This window comes from Panthera tigris, chromosome B1 (assembly GCF_018350195.1).
Source record: "Panthera tigris isolate Pti1 chromosome B1, P.tigris_Pti1_mat1.1, whole genome shotgun sequence".
In the NCBI taxonomy this organism is placed as follows: domain Eukaryota; kingdom Metazoa; phylum Chordata; class Mammalia; order Carnivora; family Felidae; genus Panthera; species Panthera tigris.
Window position 1 is genome coordinate 29,177,573 of NC_056663.1, and position 17,001 is coordinate 29,194,573.

Here is a 17,001-nt window from a genome sequence, read left to right on the forward strand (position 1 = left end):
TTACTTGTGGGTGTACTATATCCAAAAGAATTGATAATAGGGTCTCAGAGAGATATTTGCATCCCCAACATTCTTCATAGTAGCCCAAAGGTGGAAGCAATGCAAGTGTCAAGTGACAGATGAATGGATAAAAAAAATGTGGTTTGTACATACAATGAAATGTTATTCAGCTTTAGAAACGAAGGAGATTCTGGGGTGCCTGGGTGGCTCAGTCGGTTAAGCATCTGGCTTCGGCTCAGGTCATGATCTTACGGTTTGTGGATTCGAGCCCCGCATCAAGCTCTGTGCTGACAGCTCAGAGTCTGGAGCCTGCTTCGGATTCTGTGTCTCCTTCTGTCTCTGTCTCTCTCCTGCTCACATTCTGTCTGTCTCTCTCTCTCAAAAAATAAACATTAAAAAAATTTTAAAAAGAAACGAAGGAGATTCTGACACATGCTATGCTGCAGATGGAACCTTGAAGACATACTACGTGAAATAAGCCAGTCACAAAAGACAAATACTGTGATTCCACTTCCATGAGTATCTAGAGTAGGTCAAATTCACAGATAAAGGAAGTAGAATGGTGGTTGCCAGGGACTTAGGGCATGAGAGAAAAAGGAAGTTATTTTTTTAATGGTGTTAAATAACAAAAATTCACCAAGTAAATTTAAAGAATTAATTGGCTTTATTAATCGATTCATTGTATGTGGCAGTGGCCCATCTAGTGAGTAGAAGGGAGCTTCAAAGGGCTACAGAAGAGGAAAGGTTTTTAAAGGTAGAGAGCGAGGGGGAAAATAGAAATTATTAGCAAAGAATCCGTTGTTTTAGTAGGGCAAGGCTGCCCTCCTGGAAGAACATAAGGGGTCTATCAGTAAATTTCTTAGAGCTGACCAGGAAATTCCCATGATGAATGGTTAAAGGTTACCTTCCTGGGAGGTTGAAACTTCAGTTAGTTTAGGTATTAAGTCTTCGTTTACTTGGGGCTTTAACTTAAATGATACCACTTTGGGCCCATGTTTTTGTTGTTGTTGTTTGTTTTGTTTTAAAGTTTATTTATTTGTTTTGAGAGAGAATCCATGTGTGCATGTGAGTGGGAGAGAGAGGAAGGGAGAGGATCCCAAGCAGGCTCTGTGCTGTCAGCATGGAGCCCAACGTGGGCCTATCCCATAAACCATGAGATCATGACCTGAGCCAATTATCAAGAGTCTGACGCTTAATGGACTGAGCCACCCATGCACTCCCGTACTCCCCTTGGTTTTCTTTTTAATGATGGTTACAGAGTTTCAGTTTTGCAAGATGAAAAGAGTCCTGGAGACGGTGGGGACAGCTGCACAACACTGTGAAGGTCCTTGATACCACTGAACTATATACACTTGAAAATGGTTACAATGAGGGGGGCCTGGGTAGTGCAATCAGTGAAGCGTTGAACTCTTGATCTCGGCTCAGGTCATGATCTCACTGTTCCTGAGTTCAAACCCCACATCAGGCTCTGTGCTGATGATGTGGAGCCTGCGTGGGATTCTGTCTCTCCTTCTCTTTGACCCTCCCTTGCATGTGCACGCGCGTGCTCTCTCTCTCTAAATAAATAAACTTAAATGTTTTTTTAAAAAGTGGTTAAAATGATAGATTTTATGTGTACTTTACCACAATTTTAAAAAATGACTGTTAGCTTCCAGTTCACCTACTTTCCTTCCTTCCCCAAAACATATTTGTGTTGTAAAAAAAAAAAAAAGTACCAAAAAGATTTTAAATGCTAAGAACTAGGGTGTCGTGTAGAGATGTCCGGCCATGTAATTGATGAATATCTTACAAAAAGTAACTTAACTCGCTTAAACTTTTAAAGAGTGACTGAGTAATGACCAACAGATTGGAAGTCTGGGAGCTAATTCTTTTGTCTTTTATAGGAGAAGGTTAATGGATTGTTCCTAAAATTAATAAAATTAGGATGAGTGGTAAGCGGACCTCATGGTAGGGATGGATTAGGAAACTACATTTTCGTATTGTACCCTTTATTAATTTTTTTGAAAAATCTTTAATGTTTATTTATTTTTGAAAGAGAGAGAGAGTGTGGCAGGCGGGGGTGGGGGGAGGCAGAGAGGGGAGGAGACACAGAATCTGAAGCAGGCTCCAGGCTCTGAGCTGTCAGCACAGAGTCCGATGTTGGGCTCGAACTCAGGAACCACGAGATCATGACCTGAGTCGAAGTCAGATGCTCAACCACCTGAGCCATCCAGGTGGCGCCCCATACGCTTTATTTTTTCTTAAAGGATTTTTATTCTATGTGTATCCATTGTTCTAATTATAATAATTTAAAACTTTATTGCATAACATAGCAAAGCGTAGTGAATAACATCTTTGTTCCTAACACCTCGATTTATCAAATATGAATATTTAGCATTTGTGCTTCAGATATTTGTTAAGAAAAAAATATAGATACATTTGAAGCCTCTTCCTATTCCCTTTCCTGTCCCTCCCCGGAGGAGATTGGTATTTGTCTTGTGCGGGTGTGTGTGTGTGTGTGTGTGTGTGTGTGTGTGTGTGTGTGTAGTATGAATGGTAAAACACTAAATAGTATTTTTTTAAGGTAAAAAATTGATGTAAATGAAATGATACTCTCCATATCACTTGATAATTTCCTTTTCCTGCTTAATGTTATATTTTTGGGAGGAAATGTTATGAGTCCCTGAAGTAAAAATTATGACTTACTGCTACTGGTATTTATTCATAGAGAATGTGTAATTGTGTTAAAATATAAATATATTAATAATCTCTACTGTGTAACTTGTATAAGTAACATTTGATAACGAAACACATTTAAAATCTTTGTATCAAAATTATCATTGAAGTCCTGTTTGGAGACAGGACTTAAAAACATGGACAGAAAGGAGGAACCCCCTTTTTTTTAATGATAAAGAACTTTTTTTCTGCTTTAATTGTTTTTGTCTGAATTGTATCCAATGCCAATTTTCATAGTGGTATGAAATGCAAATAGTTGTATAACCCATTTGCCAGTTTGTTTTTGCTGAAGAAGTTATTGAAGTCAAATCGAATCATAAGTTTTTTTTCTGCTCAGAAACAGTTTCTGAACTAAGGAGAGAAAATGCTCCCAAGGACCTTAATGATTAGGCCCTGGTGGCTATACAGTGTTGTAGGTGCTGAGCTTTCATTAGAAATAATACTTGTCCCAGAATATTCTGTGTATCATTTCATTTTGCCTCTTGTACAGTCCTAGGAAATAGACATTATTTCCTCATTATTCAAATAAGGTAATTAGAGCACAGAGGCTTGCGAATCGCCCAAGGTCACATGGTAGAATTGGGACTTAATGCCAGATCTTTCTTCCTCATGAGCCTGTGTTCTATCTCTTCTCTGCCAATGCAGATAAATCTGAAAAAGGGTAAAAGTCTGACTTGGGAAAATAAATTGAGCTCATTTTCTTTTTTTGCTTCTCCATCTGATTTTCATGGAGAGAGTTTGTTGTTGTTTGTGAATAGGCTTCCATATATTTTCATTGGTCCTGGCTATGTGAGTATTTTCAAGGCTTAAGAAACTGAATGTCTTTTTCAACCAATATTGACAATTTCTATCTGAGATTATCAGCTTTGCCAGAATGTCTCCTTCATCTTCTCCCTATCATACACACACATGTTCATTTTATTTCTGTGGCTATTTCTTACCTTCTTCCCTCTTCCCCAACTCCCTTATGTCCAAATTCAATATAGCTCATGGCATTATTATCAGTGGAGGCTTCTTCTGATGTGGTTATTTGTGCTAAATGGGAAAAACAAATGTAAAAAGGTTTTTTAAACTGTGATAAGCTACATATGTCAGAGACCTAGAAATATATATTTCAGTCTGAAGGTTAAGGTCACTTTCACTTATGTGAAGATTGCCAGTGATATCAGTGAACAGGAAAACAGATATATTTTCCCCCAGTTTTGTTGATTCCTTGAGAACTTATGCTCAGTATTTTGTTCTTTCTAAATAAAGGGGAAAGAAGGTGAGAAGAGTGTATACATAATGCTTTCATTTGTGTATAAAATAGCAGAAATCCAAGGAACTGTTACAACCATGCATTTTTATATTGGCAGGGTTTTTTCCTTCATTTTAAAACTGTTAGTTTTCATTGTGTGTAAATTATACCTCAATAAAGTTGATTTTAGAGTTAAAATAAAACAAAAAAATTTCACCAGTATGCCATTCCTTAAGATCTAGGTAATGGAGCATCAAGACTGGCTGGTAACATATTCAAAAAAGAGACAACTAGGCACTATGCCTTCTGCTGAAAGAACACAGAACTACTGAGAGACCCATCAAAGGCAGGAACCAACATCTGATCAAGCATCTGGATGCCACCTTCAATTTATAGGTAATCCAGCAGCCACAGATATGTTACACTACTCCATGAGGCTTCAGCCAGCAAAATCCATATTGTAAGAGTCTTTCTAGAAAAAACAACCTTTGTCAAATAAATTGTAAGGACAAAGTAAAAGAGATGGGAGGGAAATCTTTAAGTTAAGGTACATATCATATTGAAGGAGGTTATGATTCCTCATCTTCTTTGTATTCGTGCCTTTTATCACCAAACTTTACAATGCTCTTCCAGGAGGGGTTACCTGTTCCAGCCTTTGACATTGGACTTAGACACACTTGATTTCCCCTATTATTGATATCTTACCTTTATTATGAATAATTAACCAATGTTTATGTGTTATTATTAGCTAATGTCCATAATTACACTTCCTTAGTTTTTGCGTAATGTAGTTTTCTGTTCTAGGATTCCATTCAGGAAACCACGTTACTCACAATTGTTACATGTCCTTTGGATCCTGGTTGTGGCCATGTCTCAGACTTTCCTCATTTTTTTTTTTTAATATATGAAATTTATTGTCAAATTAGTTTCCATACAACACCCAGTGCTCATCCCAAAAATACTTTCCTCATTTTTAATGAGCTTGATAGATTGGAGGAGTACTGGTCAGGTGTTTTATAGAATGTCCCTACATTGGGTCTACCTGAGGGTTTTCTCATGATTAGATTGGGATTATGGATTTTAGGAGGAAGATGACCACATATACCAAGGATACATACTATCAACATGATATCACTGTTAAGATTGACTTTGGTTGCCCTGCTGAGATGATGTTGGCCAGGTTTTTCCACTGTTAAATTACTCCCTTCGTTTTTTCATACTATATATACTCTGGAAAGAGTCACCATGGAAAGCCTACTTGAGGAGTGGGAACTTACGCCTTCTCTGCTTGAGGCAGATGTCTAAATAAATTATTTGGAATTCCTCTGCATGGAAGATTTGTCTGTTTTTACCCCCATTTATTTATTCAATCATTTGTTTATATCAATATGGACTCACAGATATACTATGGGTTAAGTAATTCAACCCTAATTTATTTTTTTACTCAAATTCTTCCAGATCTAGCCCCTGGATCTCTTTTTCTTGGCTCCTGTGTCCCTTAACATATTTCACATCATGGTACATGGGTTTTTGTTTGTTTTAGTTCTTCCTTACTGTTTAGCACTATAAGATACTACAGGTTCATGCTGTATATTTTCTGTAACAGCCCAAGACCCAGGCACTTTTCTCCGAGAAGCTCTGGTTGCTTCTACTGGAAAATGATATTAGAAACCAAGATCTGGGTACTAGGTATGGCCGTTGCTACTGGGATAATCTTTGCTTCTAGGCCTTCTCAGCTGGCAAAGCAAAGAGATATATGTGTGTACTGTCTATACAGACATATCTACAAATATATCTGTATGTAGCTATCTGTGTCTAAATTAAGCTAAAACACAAATTTATGCTGATGTCTCCAATTCTAATACATTATTACATGGATTTCCATTATTACATTATTACAAAAGTTAGATTCTTTTGTCATACTATGTACTCCATATTAGGTTCCCTTGAATTTCTAAATAATTTATTAAAATTTGCATATAATTAAAGTACACTCTTTGTTCTATAAAATCCTGTGGGTTTCAACAAGTGCATACCTTTACAGTATCACAGATTAGTATCACTGCCCTAAAAATTATCTGTACCTCACCTATTTAATCTTCTCTCACCCCTGAACTCCTATCAATGGCTGATATGTTTACTATCTACACAGTTTTTATTTTTCCAGAGGGTCATAAAGATGGGATCATGCACAGATAACCTTTTCAGACTGTTTTCTTATACTTAGCACCATGCATTTAAGGCTCATCTTTACTTTTATGTGGCTTTATAGCTCTTTTTTTTTTATCCCTGAACAGTATTCTATATGGAATACTATGATACATGGTTAGTTAGCCATTTACCCATTGAAGGATATCTTGGTTGCTTCCAGTTTGGGCGATTATGAATAAAGCTTCTATAGACATTTGCATGAAGTTTTTGTGTGGACGTATTTTCAAATCAGTGAAAGAAAAAAGTACCTCATAGTACAATTGTAGATCGTGTGGTAAAATTAGGTTCAGCTCGGCAAGAATGTGTCAAACTGTCTTCCAAAGTGTCTGTACCACTTTGCATATTCACCAGCACAGAATGAGAGTTCTTATCATTCCACATCTTTGCCAGCAATTGATAGTGTCAATTTTTCAGATTTTAGTCACTCTAATAGATGTGTTGTGCTATCTCATTGTTTGTTTTTTCCAAATTATTATTGAAATTCTAGTTGGTTAACATATAGTGTACTATTTGGTTTCAGCAGTAGAATTTAGTGATTCATCACTTATATATAATACCCAGTGCTCAACATAAGTGCCCTCCTTAATACAATCTCCCACCCACCTCCCTCCAACCCTGTTTGTTCTCTATAGTTAAACGTCTCTTATAGTTGCTTCCCTCTCTTCCCCCCCCTTCCCCTATGTTCTTCTATTTTCTTTCTTAAATTCCACATATGGATGAAATCATATGATATTTGTCTTTCTCTGACTGACTTGTTTTGCTTAGCATAATATACTTTAGGTCCATCCATGTCATTGCAAATGGCAAGACTTTGTTCTTCTTCATGTCCAACTAATATTCATTATATATAGGACATTTGGGCTCTTTCCATAGTTTGACTACTATTGATAATGCTGCTATAAACATTGAGGTCCATGTGCTCCTTTGAATCTGTAATTTTGGACCCTTTGGGTTAATATCTAGTAGTGTAGCTACTGGGTCAAAGGGTGTTTCTATTTTTAACTTCTTAAGGAACCCCCATACTGTCTTCCAAAGTGGCTGTACCAGTTTGCTTTCTCACCCACAGTATAAAAGGGTTCCCCTTTCTCCACATCCTTGCCAACATCTGTTGTTTGCTGTGTTGTTATTTAGCCATTCTGACATGTGTGAGGGGGTATCTCATTGTCCTTTTGATTTGTATTTCCCTGATGATGAGTGATGTTGAACATCTTTTCATGTGTCTGTTGGTACCTGGATGTCTTTTTTGGAAAAATACCTATTCATGTCTTCTGCCTGTTTCTTACTTGGATTATTTGTGTTTTGGGTGTTGAGTTTTATAAGTCTTTATAGATTTTGGATACTAACCCTTTATCAGATATATCATTTGAAAATATCTTCTCCCATTCTGTAGGCTGCATTTTAGTTTTGTTGATTGTTTCCTTTACTGTGCCAAAGTTTTTGTTTTTTGTTTTTTGTTTTAAATCTTGATGATATCCCAATAGTTCATTTTTGCTTATTTGCCTTGCCTCCAGAGATGTGTCTAGTAAGAAGTTGCTCCGGCCAAGGTCAAAGAGGTTGCGCCTGTGTTCTCTTCTAGGATTTTTATGGTTTCCTATGTCACATTGCGGTCTTTCATCCATTTTGAATTTACTTTTCTGTATGGTGAAAGAAAATGGTCTAGGTTCAATCTTCTGAATGTTGCTGTCCAGTTTCCCAACACCATTTGTTGAAGAGACTGTCTTTGTTTCCAGACTGTCTTTAATCCATGAGCATGGAATGTTTTTCCCTTCTTTGTGTCATCTTCACTGTCCTTCATGAGTATTCAATAGTTTTCAGAATATAGATCTTTTACCTCTTTGGTTAGGTTTATTCCTAGGTATCTTATGGATTTTGGTGCAATAGTAAATGGGATCGATTCCTTAATTTCTCTTTCTGCTGCTGCTTCATTATTGTTACATAGAAATGTAACAGATTTCTGTACCTTGATTTTATATCCTGCAATGTTGCTGAATTTGTGTATCAGTTGTAGCAGTTTTTGGATGCAGTCTTCCAGGTTTTCTGCATAGCATATCATGTCATCTGAGAAGAGTGAAAATTTGACTTCTTCCTTGCTGATTTGGATGCCTTTCATTTCTTTTTGTTGTTTGATTGTTGAGGGTAGGATTTTCAGTACTATGTTGAATAACAATGGTGAGAATGGACATCCCTGTCTTGTTCCTGATCGTAGAGGAAAAGCTCTCAGTTTCTCCCCATTGAGGATGATATTAACTGTGAGTCTTTCGTATATGGCCTTTACGATTTTGAGGTATGTTCCCTCTATTCCTACTTTGTTGAGGGTTTTTATCAAGAATGGAAGCTCTAGGGGCGCCTGGGTGGCTCAGTCGGTTAAGCGTCCGACTTCAGCTCAGGTCACGATCTCGCGGTCCGTGAGTTCGTGCCCCGCGTCGGGCTCTGGGCTGATGGCTCAGAGCCTGGAGCCTGCTTCCGGTTCTGTGTCTCCCTCTCTCTCTGCCCCTCCCCCGTTCATGCTCTGTCTCTCTCTGTCTCAAAAATAAATAAACGTTTAAAAAAAAAAAAAAAAGAATGGAAGCTCTATTTTGTCAAATGCTTTTTCTGCATCTGTTGAGAGGGTCATTCTTTCTTTTAATAATGCGATGTATCACATTGATTTGTGAATATTGCACCACCCCTGCAGCCCAGGAATAAATCCCACTTGATCATGGTGAATAATTCTTTGAATGTACTGTTGGATTCAGTTTGGTAGTATCTGTTGAGAATTTTTGCATCCATGTTCATCAGGGATATTGGCCTGTAATTTTCCTTTTTAGTGGGGGTCTTTATCTGGTTTTGGAATCAAAGTAATGCTGGCTTCATAGAATGGGTTTGGAAGTTTTCCTTCCATTTCTATTTTTTGGAACAGTTTGAGAAAAATAGGTATTAACTCTCCTTAAATGTCTGGTAGAATTCCCCTGGGAAGTCATCTGGCCCCGGACTTCTGTTTGTTGGGAGATTTTTGATTACTGATTCAATTTCTTTGCTGGTTATGGGTCTGTTCAAATTTTCCATTTCTTTCTGTTTCAGTTTTGGTAGTTTGCATGTTTCTAGGAATTTATCCATTTCTTCCAGATTGCCCAATTTGTTGGCTCTCATTGTTTTAATTTGCATTTCTTTTTTGTTTGTTTCAAGGTTTTCTTTAAATTTTAGTTAGTTAACATATAGGATAATATTGGTTTCAGGAGTAGAGTTTAATGATTAATCACTTACATATAACACCCAGTACTCATCACGACAAGTGCCCTCCTTCATACCCATCACCCATTTAGCCCATTCCCTGCCCACCTCCCTCCGTCAACCCTGTATGTTCTTTATAGTTAAGAGTCTCTTATGGTTTGCTTTTCTCCCTCGCTTTCTCTCTTTTTTTCTTCCCCTATGTTCATCTGTTTTGTTTCTTAAATTCCACATATGAGTAAAATCATATGGTATTTGTCTTTCTCTGAGTGACTGATTTCGCTTAGCATGATACTGTAGCAAAAATGAACTATTGGAACTTCATCAAGATAAAAAGCTTCTGCACAGTGAAGGAAACAATCAACAAAACTAAAAGGCAACCTAAGGATGGGGGGAAGATATTTGCAAATGACTTATCTGATAAAGGGTTAGTATTCAAAATTTATAATTTGCATTTCTTTGATGACATATAACATTGAATATCTTTTCATATGCTTATCTTCCATCTGTGTGTCTTCTTTGGTAGGGTGTATGTTCATATCTTTGGCCCATTTTTAAATTGAGTTGTGTGAGTTTTTTTTCAAAGTTTTAAGTTTCTCACATATTCTAGATACAGTTTTTTAATAGATATGTATATTTTCTCCCAATCTGTGGTTTATCTTTTCATTATTGCAACAGTTTATTTCATAGAGTAGAAGTTTTACATTTTGATAAATTAAGGCTATTGACTTTTTCTTTCATGGATCATGCTTCTGGTGTTATATCAAAACTCACCATCAAACCCATGGTTATGTAGATTTTCTTTTGCTGGGTGCTCAACCAACCACCCAGGCTCACCTGTTTATTTAGACTGTAAAAATTTCTTTAATCCGTGTTTTGTAGTTTTCCACCTATACATCTTTTTTAAGCTGAAATATTAAACCTGAGTATTTTTGTTATTTTTGGAATTATGGTAAATTGCTTTATTTTCAAATTTCAAATTCCAAATTTTAATTATTCATTGATGGTATGTAGAAAAGGAACTTGCTATTTATATTGATCTTGTATCCTGGAACTTACTACATTTACTTGATAGTTATAATAGCTTCTTCTTTTTTTTTTGTAGAATATTTGGTATTCTGTGAATAAAGGCCATTTTATTTATTGCTTCCCAATCTGTATAATCTTTATTTCTATTTCTTGTCTTATTGTACTAGCTATGACTTCCATTATGAGGCTGAATAGGAATGGTGAGAGAGGACATCCTTGCCTTGCTCACAGCCTCAGGAGGAAAACATCTGGTCTGTTATCATTAAATATTATGTAAAGTATAGAGTCTTGTATATGTTCTTTACCACGATGACACAGTTGCTCTCTATTCCTAGTTTGCTGAGAGTTTTATCATGAATGGGCCCTGGATTTTCTCAGATGCTTTTTCTGCTTCAGTTTAAAAGATCCTATGATTTATTTCTTTGGTATGCTTATATGGTGGATTATAATGATTGACTTTCAAATGTTGAATTGGTTTTGCATATCTGGAATAAATTCCACTTGATTGTGGAGTATAATTCTTTATTATACATTTTTGGATTTCATTTGCTAATATTTTGTTAAGGATTTTTAAGTCAGTATTCATGAGATAGTTCCATTCTTGTAATGTCTTTGTCTGGTTTGGGTATTAACAGGATTATGTTGGCCTCATAGAATGTGTTAGGAACTTTTCCCTCTACTTCTATTTCCAGAAAAAAATTGTGGAGGATTGGGATTATTTCTTCTTTAGATGTATAGTAGAATTTATCAGTGAATCCATCTGGCCCCGGTTTCTTTTTTTCTTTTTTGAAAGATTATTTTTTATTGATTTAATTTCTTTAATAGATAACAAGGCTATTTAGATGATTTATTTCTGCTTGCATGAATTTAAAAAAAAATTTTTTTTTAACGTTTATTTATTTTTGAGACAGAAAGAGACAGAGCATGAACGGGGGAGGGTCAGAGAGAGGGAGACACAGAATCCGAAACAGGCTCCAGGCTCCGAGCTGTCAGCACAGAGGCTGACACGGGGCTTGAACTCACGGACTGCGAGATCATGACCTGAGCCGAAGTCGGCTGCTCAACCGACTGAGCCACCCAGGCGCCCCTGCTTGCATGAATTTTTGTAGTTTGTACATTTTAAGGAATTGGTCTATTTCATCTAAGTTATCCAATTTGTGGGCACACACTTGTCTTTGGTATTCTTTATTATCCCTTAATGTCCATGGCATATATGGTGATATTTTATTTTTGATGTTAATAATTTAATTTTGATATTGGTAATGTCTTCTTTTCTTGGTTTCCTGGATATTTACCTATTTTATTGATATTTTTAAAGATCAAAAATCTAGCTTTTGGTTTTATTGATTTTCTGATTTTCTTTATTAATTTGCTGTTTTTAGTCATTGATTTATCTCTAATTTTTATTATTTATTTCCTTCTGCTTGCTTTAGGTATAATTTTTTTTTCTCTAAATTCCCAAGGCAGAAGCTTAAGTTATTAACTTTTGATCTTTCTTGTATTCTAATACAGTACAACCTTGGATTGCGAGTAACTTGTTCTGTGAGTGTTTTGCAAGATGAGCAAATATTTCTAATAAACTTTATTTTGATTAGCGATGTTTTGCAATACAAGTAGTATGTGAGGCCGAATGTCACATGATCACAACTGAGCCATTGGTTCTTAAAACTTGCTTTGATATATGAGTGCTTTGGATTATAAGCATGTTTCTGGAACAAATTATGTGCACAAACCAAGGTCTTACTGGATATGTATTTAGTGCTAAAAGTTTCCCTCTAAGCACTGCCTTCACTACATTACACGAATTGTGATAAATTATATTTTCATTTATTTTAAAATGTGTTTAAATGTCTGTTGATATATCATCTGTGACTCATGGCTTTTCAAAAGTGTGTTGTTTAAATACCAAATATCTGGGGATTTTCCAGTTATTTTTCTGTTAACTGATTTTTAAATTAATTCCATTATGGTCTAAAAACATACTTTGTGTGATTTCTATCTTTTACATTTGTTATTGTGTATTTCATGGCTCACAATGTGGTCTGTCTTGGTGAATGTTCCAAATTTTAGATGGATATGTGTTCTGTTGTGTTGGATGAAATATTTTATAAATATGAATTAGATCCAATTGATAGCTACTGACAATACAGATCATCAGTATTCTCACTGATTTTCTATCTGCTTGGTCTCCCAATTACATGAGAAAGGGTATTGACGTCTCCATATCTAATAATATTCTTGTATACTTATCCTTTCAGTTCTGTCAGTTTTGGTGACTCATGTATTTTGATCCTCTTACATTAGATGCACACCACACATTCAGGGTTGCTATGTCTTCTTGGAGAATTGACTCCTTTATAATTATGCAGAGGGCTTTTTAAATCTTTGGTTATTTTCTTTGTTTTGAAGTTTGCATTGAGTGATACTAATATGGCTACTCCAGTTTTCAATTGATAGATGTTCGCAAAGTATCTCCTTCTTTATTCCTTTACTTTTAACCTATCTGAGTCTTTATATTTAAAGCAGTTTTCTTGAAGACAGCATATGGTTGTGTCTTGATATTTATTGATACTGACATTTTGTCTTTTAATGGGTGCATTTTGACCATTTGCATTTAAAGTAATTACTGATGTACTTGCATTAATGGCTCCACGTTTGTAATTGTTTTGTTTATTGAATATATTCTTTGTTTCTTCTTTTCTCTCTTTTTACGCCTTCTCTGTTTTTAATTAAGCATTTACATGATTCCATTTTATATCCTCTCTTCCTGTATCAGTTATACTTAAAATTTTCTTTAGTGGTTACTCTAGATTTTAAAGCATTCGTTTTAAACTAATCTGAGTCCACCTTCACATAATGCTATGCCACTTTATGTGTGGTGCAGTTGCCTTAGAGTGTTCTCCATTCTTTTTTTCCTGTCCCTTGTGACATCATTGTCATTGGTATCACTTATCCATATGTTAGAATTACCTAATACATTGTCACTATTATCAAACAGTCATCTTTAAAAAAATTTTTTTTTAATGTTTATTTACATTTGAGAAGAAGACGGAGCATGAGTAGGGGAGGGGAAGAGAGACAGAAACAGAATCTGAAGCAGGCTCCAGGGTCCAAACTGTGATCTGTCAGCACAAAGCCTGATGTGGGGCTTGAACCCTTGAGCAGTGAGATCATGACCTGAGCCAAGCTGGAGGCTTAATTGACTGAGCCACCCAGATGCCCCTAAACAGTAATCTTTTAGCTTAAGAAGAACAACAAGAAAATATTTTATTTTGCCTTCATTTATTTCTTTAACACACTCCCTCCTCCCACCTTTTTTTTTTTTTTTTGGAAGACCTGTGTTTCTGATCTTTATAATTTTCTTTCTGTCTAAAAAAACTTACCTTAAAATTACTTACAAGATATATCTGCTCGTGACAAATTACCTCAATTTTTCTCTGTCTGATAAAATCTTTACTTCTTCATTTTTAAAGTGTAATTTGCTGGATATAGAATTCTAGGTTGGTGGAGTTTTTCTTTCTTTCAATACTTTAAATATTTTACTCTACTCTTTTCTTGCTTGCATGATTTCTTTTTTTTTTTTTTTTTAATGTTTATTTATTTATTTTGGGGTAGGGTAGGAGCAGAGAGAGAGAGAATCCCAAGCAGGTTCCACGCTCAGCATGGAGCCCAACTTGGGGCTCAATCTCATGACCATGAGATCATGACCTAAGACAATATCAAGAATCTGATGCTTAACTGACTGAGCCACCAAGGCATTCTGCTTACATGGTTTCTGATAAAATTTAAAAAGTCCCCATAATTCTTATTTTTCTTCCTCCATAGGTAAGGTGTTTTGTTTTTTTTTTTTCCTCTCTGGCTTCTTTGAGGTTTCTCTGTGTCTTTGGTTTTCTGCAATTTGAATATGATAGGCCTAGGTATGAGAGTGTTTAAATTTTGTTTTGGTATTTATTCTGTTCTTTTTTTTTTTTTATCTTTGCATTTCAGTTTGGGAAGTTTCTATTGTCACATCAAGCTCACTGATGCTTTTTTTTTTTTTTGGCTGTCAGGTTTACTGATGAGCTCATGAAAGGCATTCCTTACTTCTGTTACTATGTTTTTGATTTCTAGCATCTCCTTTTGAATCATTCTTAAAGTCTCCTTGTGTCTCATTATATTATGTATTTGCTCTTGGGATGTCTGGGTGGCTCAGTCCACTGAGCGTCCAACTTTGGCTCAAGTCATGATCTCACTGGTTGGGGGTTCAAGCCCCACATCAGACTTGCTGATGTCAGCCTGTCAGTGCAGAGACTGCTTCAGATCTTCTGTCCCTCCTCTGCTTGCACTCTCCCAAAAAATAAATGTAAAAAACAGCAAATACTTTGTCTTATATGTTTTCTATTTTTTTCTATTAGAGCTCTTAACATATTAACCATAGCTATTTTGTTTCCTGCCTGATAATTCCAGTATCTGTATCTTATCTGATTTTGATTCTGATGACTGCTTTGTCTTTTTAGATTTTTTTTTTTTTCTTAACTTTTGGTATATCTCCTGGCATTTTGTGGAAAACTGAACTTGTATTGGGTACCAGAGACTGATAAATGGGCTTTTGGTAAGAAAATTTATGTTAAAGTGGGTTTAATGTTTGAGGTAGGTATGGTGCCAGAGACCTCAGATCCCTCCAGTGTCCATATTTTGTCTCCCTTTTGATTTTGGTCATTTGTGTATATTCCTCAGAGAGTCTGTGGGATGCAGTTCTTTTCTCTGTAGCTTACTGTTACAATACTGGAGCTCTGTTGGCATGGTGGTTAAAGGTGGGGAAGGGGAACAGTCTGTAATCTTAAAATTAAATCTCAGTCTTTTAGTGGGTCTGTGTCTCTTGGCTATGACCTTCACAATTTGTCCAGTGGCACATTTGTTTTTTTATTCCCTGCCCCATGCTTTCTTCCTTGGTTGCAGTGCTCCCTGTTGATTTCCAGAAACCCTGAACCCTGTTAAGATGTTTTTGTTTTTTTTTTCTCATAGGTGAGAGAGGAATTCTGGAAGGGTCTAGAGTATGACGAGTGACCTCTCTTATCTGAGATAAGGCTCAAAAAGGCCTTTTGTGATAATGGGCCTTTCTTGTGGAGAAGGCTCTGGGATAATTTCACAAGGATTACTCTTGACTCTCTCCCTGCCAAAGCCAGGGGGAAATCTTCCTCCAGTTCTCCTTATGACAGCCTGGTGGGTTTCCTGGAGGAGCCCTTCCTCCCAAGAACTTAGCCCCCAAGGAATTTCTCATTTGCACACTATTCCACACCCAGTCTCTGGTAATTAAAAAGGACCATTTTAGTGTTCTAATTTATGGTTCCAGAACCTTAAATTATGGGCCGATCTTAGCTGTCCCTCTCTGTACATGCCTATCTTTCAAGATTTGGGGGTATTGATTTACTTTGCAACCTTAGTTCTCTTATGGGACCAAGAAAAGTCATTGATTTTCAGATTTTCCACCTTTTCCCTGTTGTTCTGGCAGGAGTGATGCCTACTAAGCTCTACATTTCAGGGCTCAACCCGGAAATTTTTCTGTTTTAAAGTTTTCCTTATGTAAGTTTTGCACATGGACTCATTAAGTGTACTCCTACATATTGATTCTTCTTTGTTGCTGTTGCAGATAAGGTTTTCTCTATCATCACAATCTTTAACTGGTTTGCTTGTTTTTTTGAAGGCCATTGATTTCTTCATGTTAGTTTTATATCTTGCTACTTTACTAAATTCTTCTGTAGGTTAAGTTTCTTTTATCATTACTCTCTGAGGTTATACTATCATAATAGTATCATAGATATCACATAATTATATAATTTTTATAAAAAAATAATGTAAATTCTGTAATTATTATAAAATAATATATATTTACTATATATATTCTTTTATTATGCTAAGAAAACAAATCTCAGTTTCTATTTTCTTGAATGTTTTCACCAGGAATGGATGTTGAATTTTTGTCAAAGGAATTTTCAGTATCTATGGAGATACTCATATGAGTTTTTCCTTAGAGTTATTAAATATGGAGGATGATATTAATAGATTTTTTTTTTTAAATACTGAACCAACCCTTGACCTCCTAGAATAAATCCTATTTGGTCACGTATTTCTTTTTTTCTTTTTTTTTCGAACTGTCACAGCTTTATTTCATGACACATTATAACAGAGAAATATGCCTTTTTAAAATACCTCATATAAAGTTATTGACAATACAAATGTTTTCTCTTTGAATGAACATGATTTAATTTACAAATCTATTGTGAAACTTTTGCAATTCTCAGATGTTGTGCAAAAGTACATCCCATTAGAGACAACATAAAGTACTTGGAATGAGGGGCCTATGATATAGAAAAAACACAAAAACTTAGCTTCATTACAGAGTATAGGAAGGGGGAATAGAATACTTAATCTTTTATTTTTGTTTTTAATTAATTAATTTTTTAGAGAGAGAGAGCAGGGGAGGAGCAGAGAGAGAGGAGAGAGAATCCAAAGTAGGATCCTTGCTCAGTGTGGAAACCTATGTGGGGCTAGATCCCATGACCCTGGGATCATGACCTGAGCCAAAATCAAGAGTTGGACACTCAACTGACTGAGCCCCCCAG

General features: G+C 35.9%; 1 long non-coding RNA gene across 1 annotated transcript in view; it reads left to right on the forward strand.

Moving 5' to 3' along the window:
* Window positions 1-17,001, forward strand: part of LOC122237615 — a 156,836-nt gene that overhangs the window by 94,651 nt on the left and 45,184 nt on the right. The window contains exon 4 of the long non-coding RNA XR_006216200.1: window positions 4,189-4,348. This is a non-coding gene — a long non-coding RNA (uncharacterized LOC122237615). The remainder of the gene's footprint in view (window positions 1-4,188; window positions 4,349-17,001) is intronic.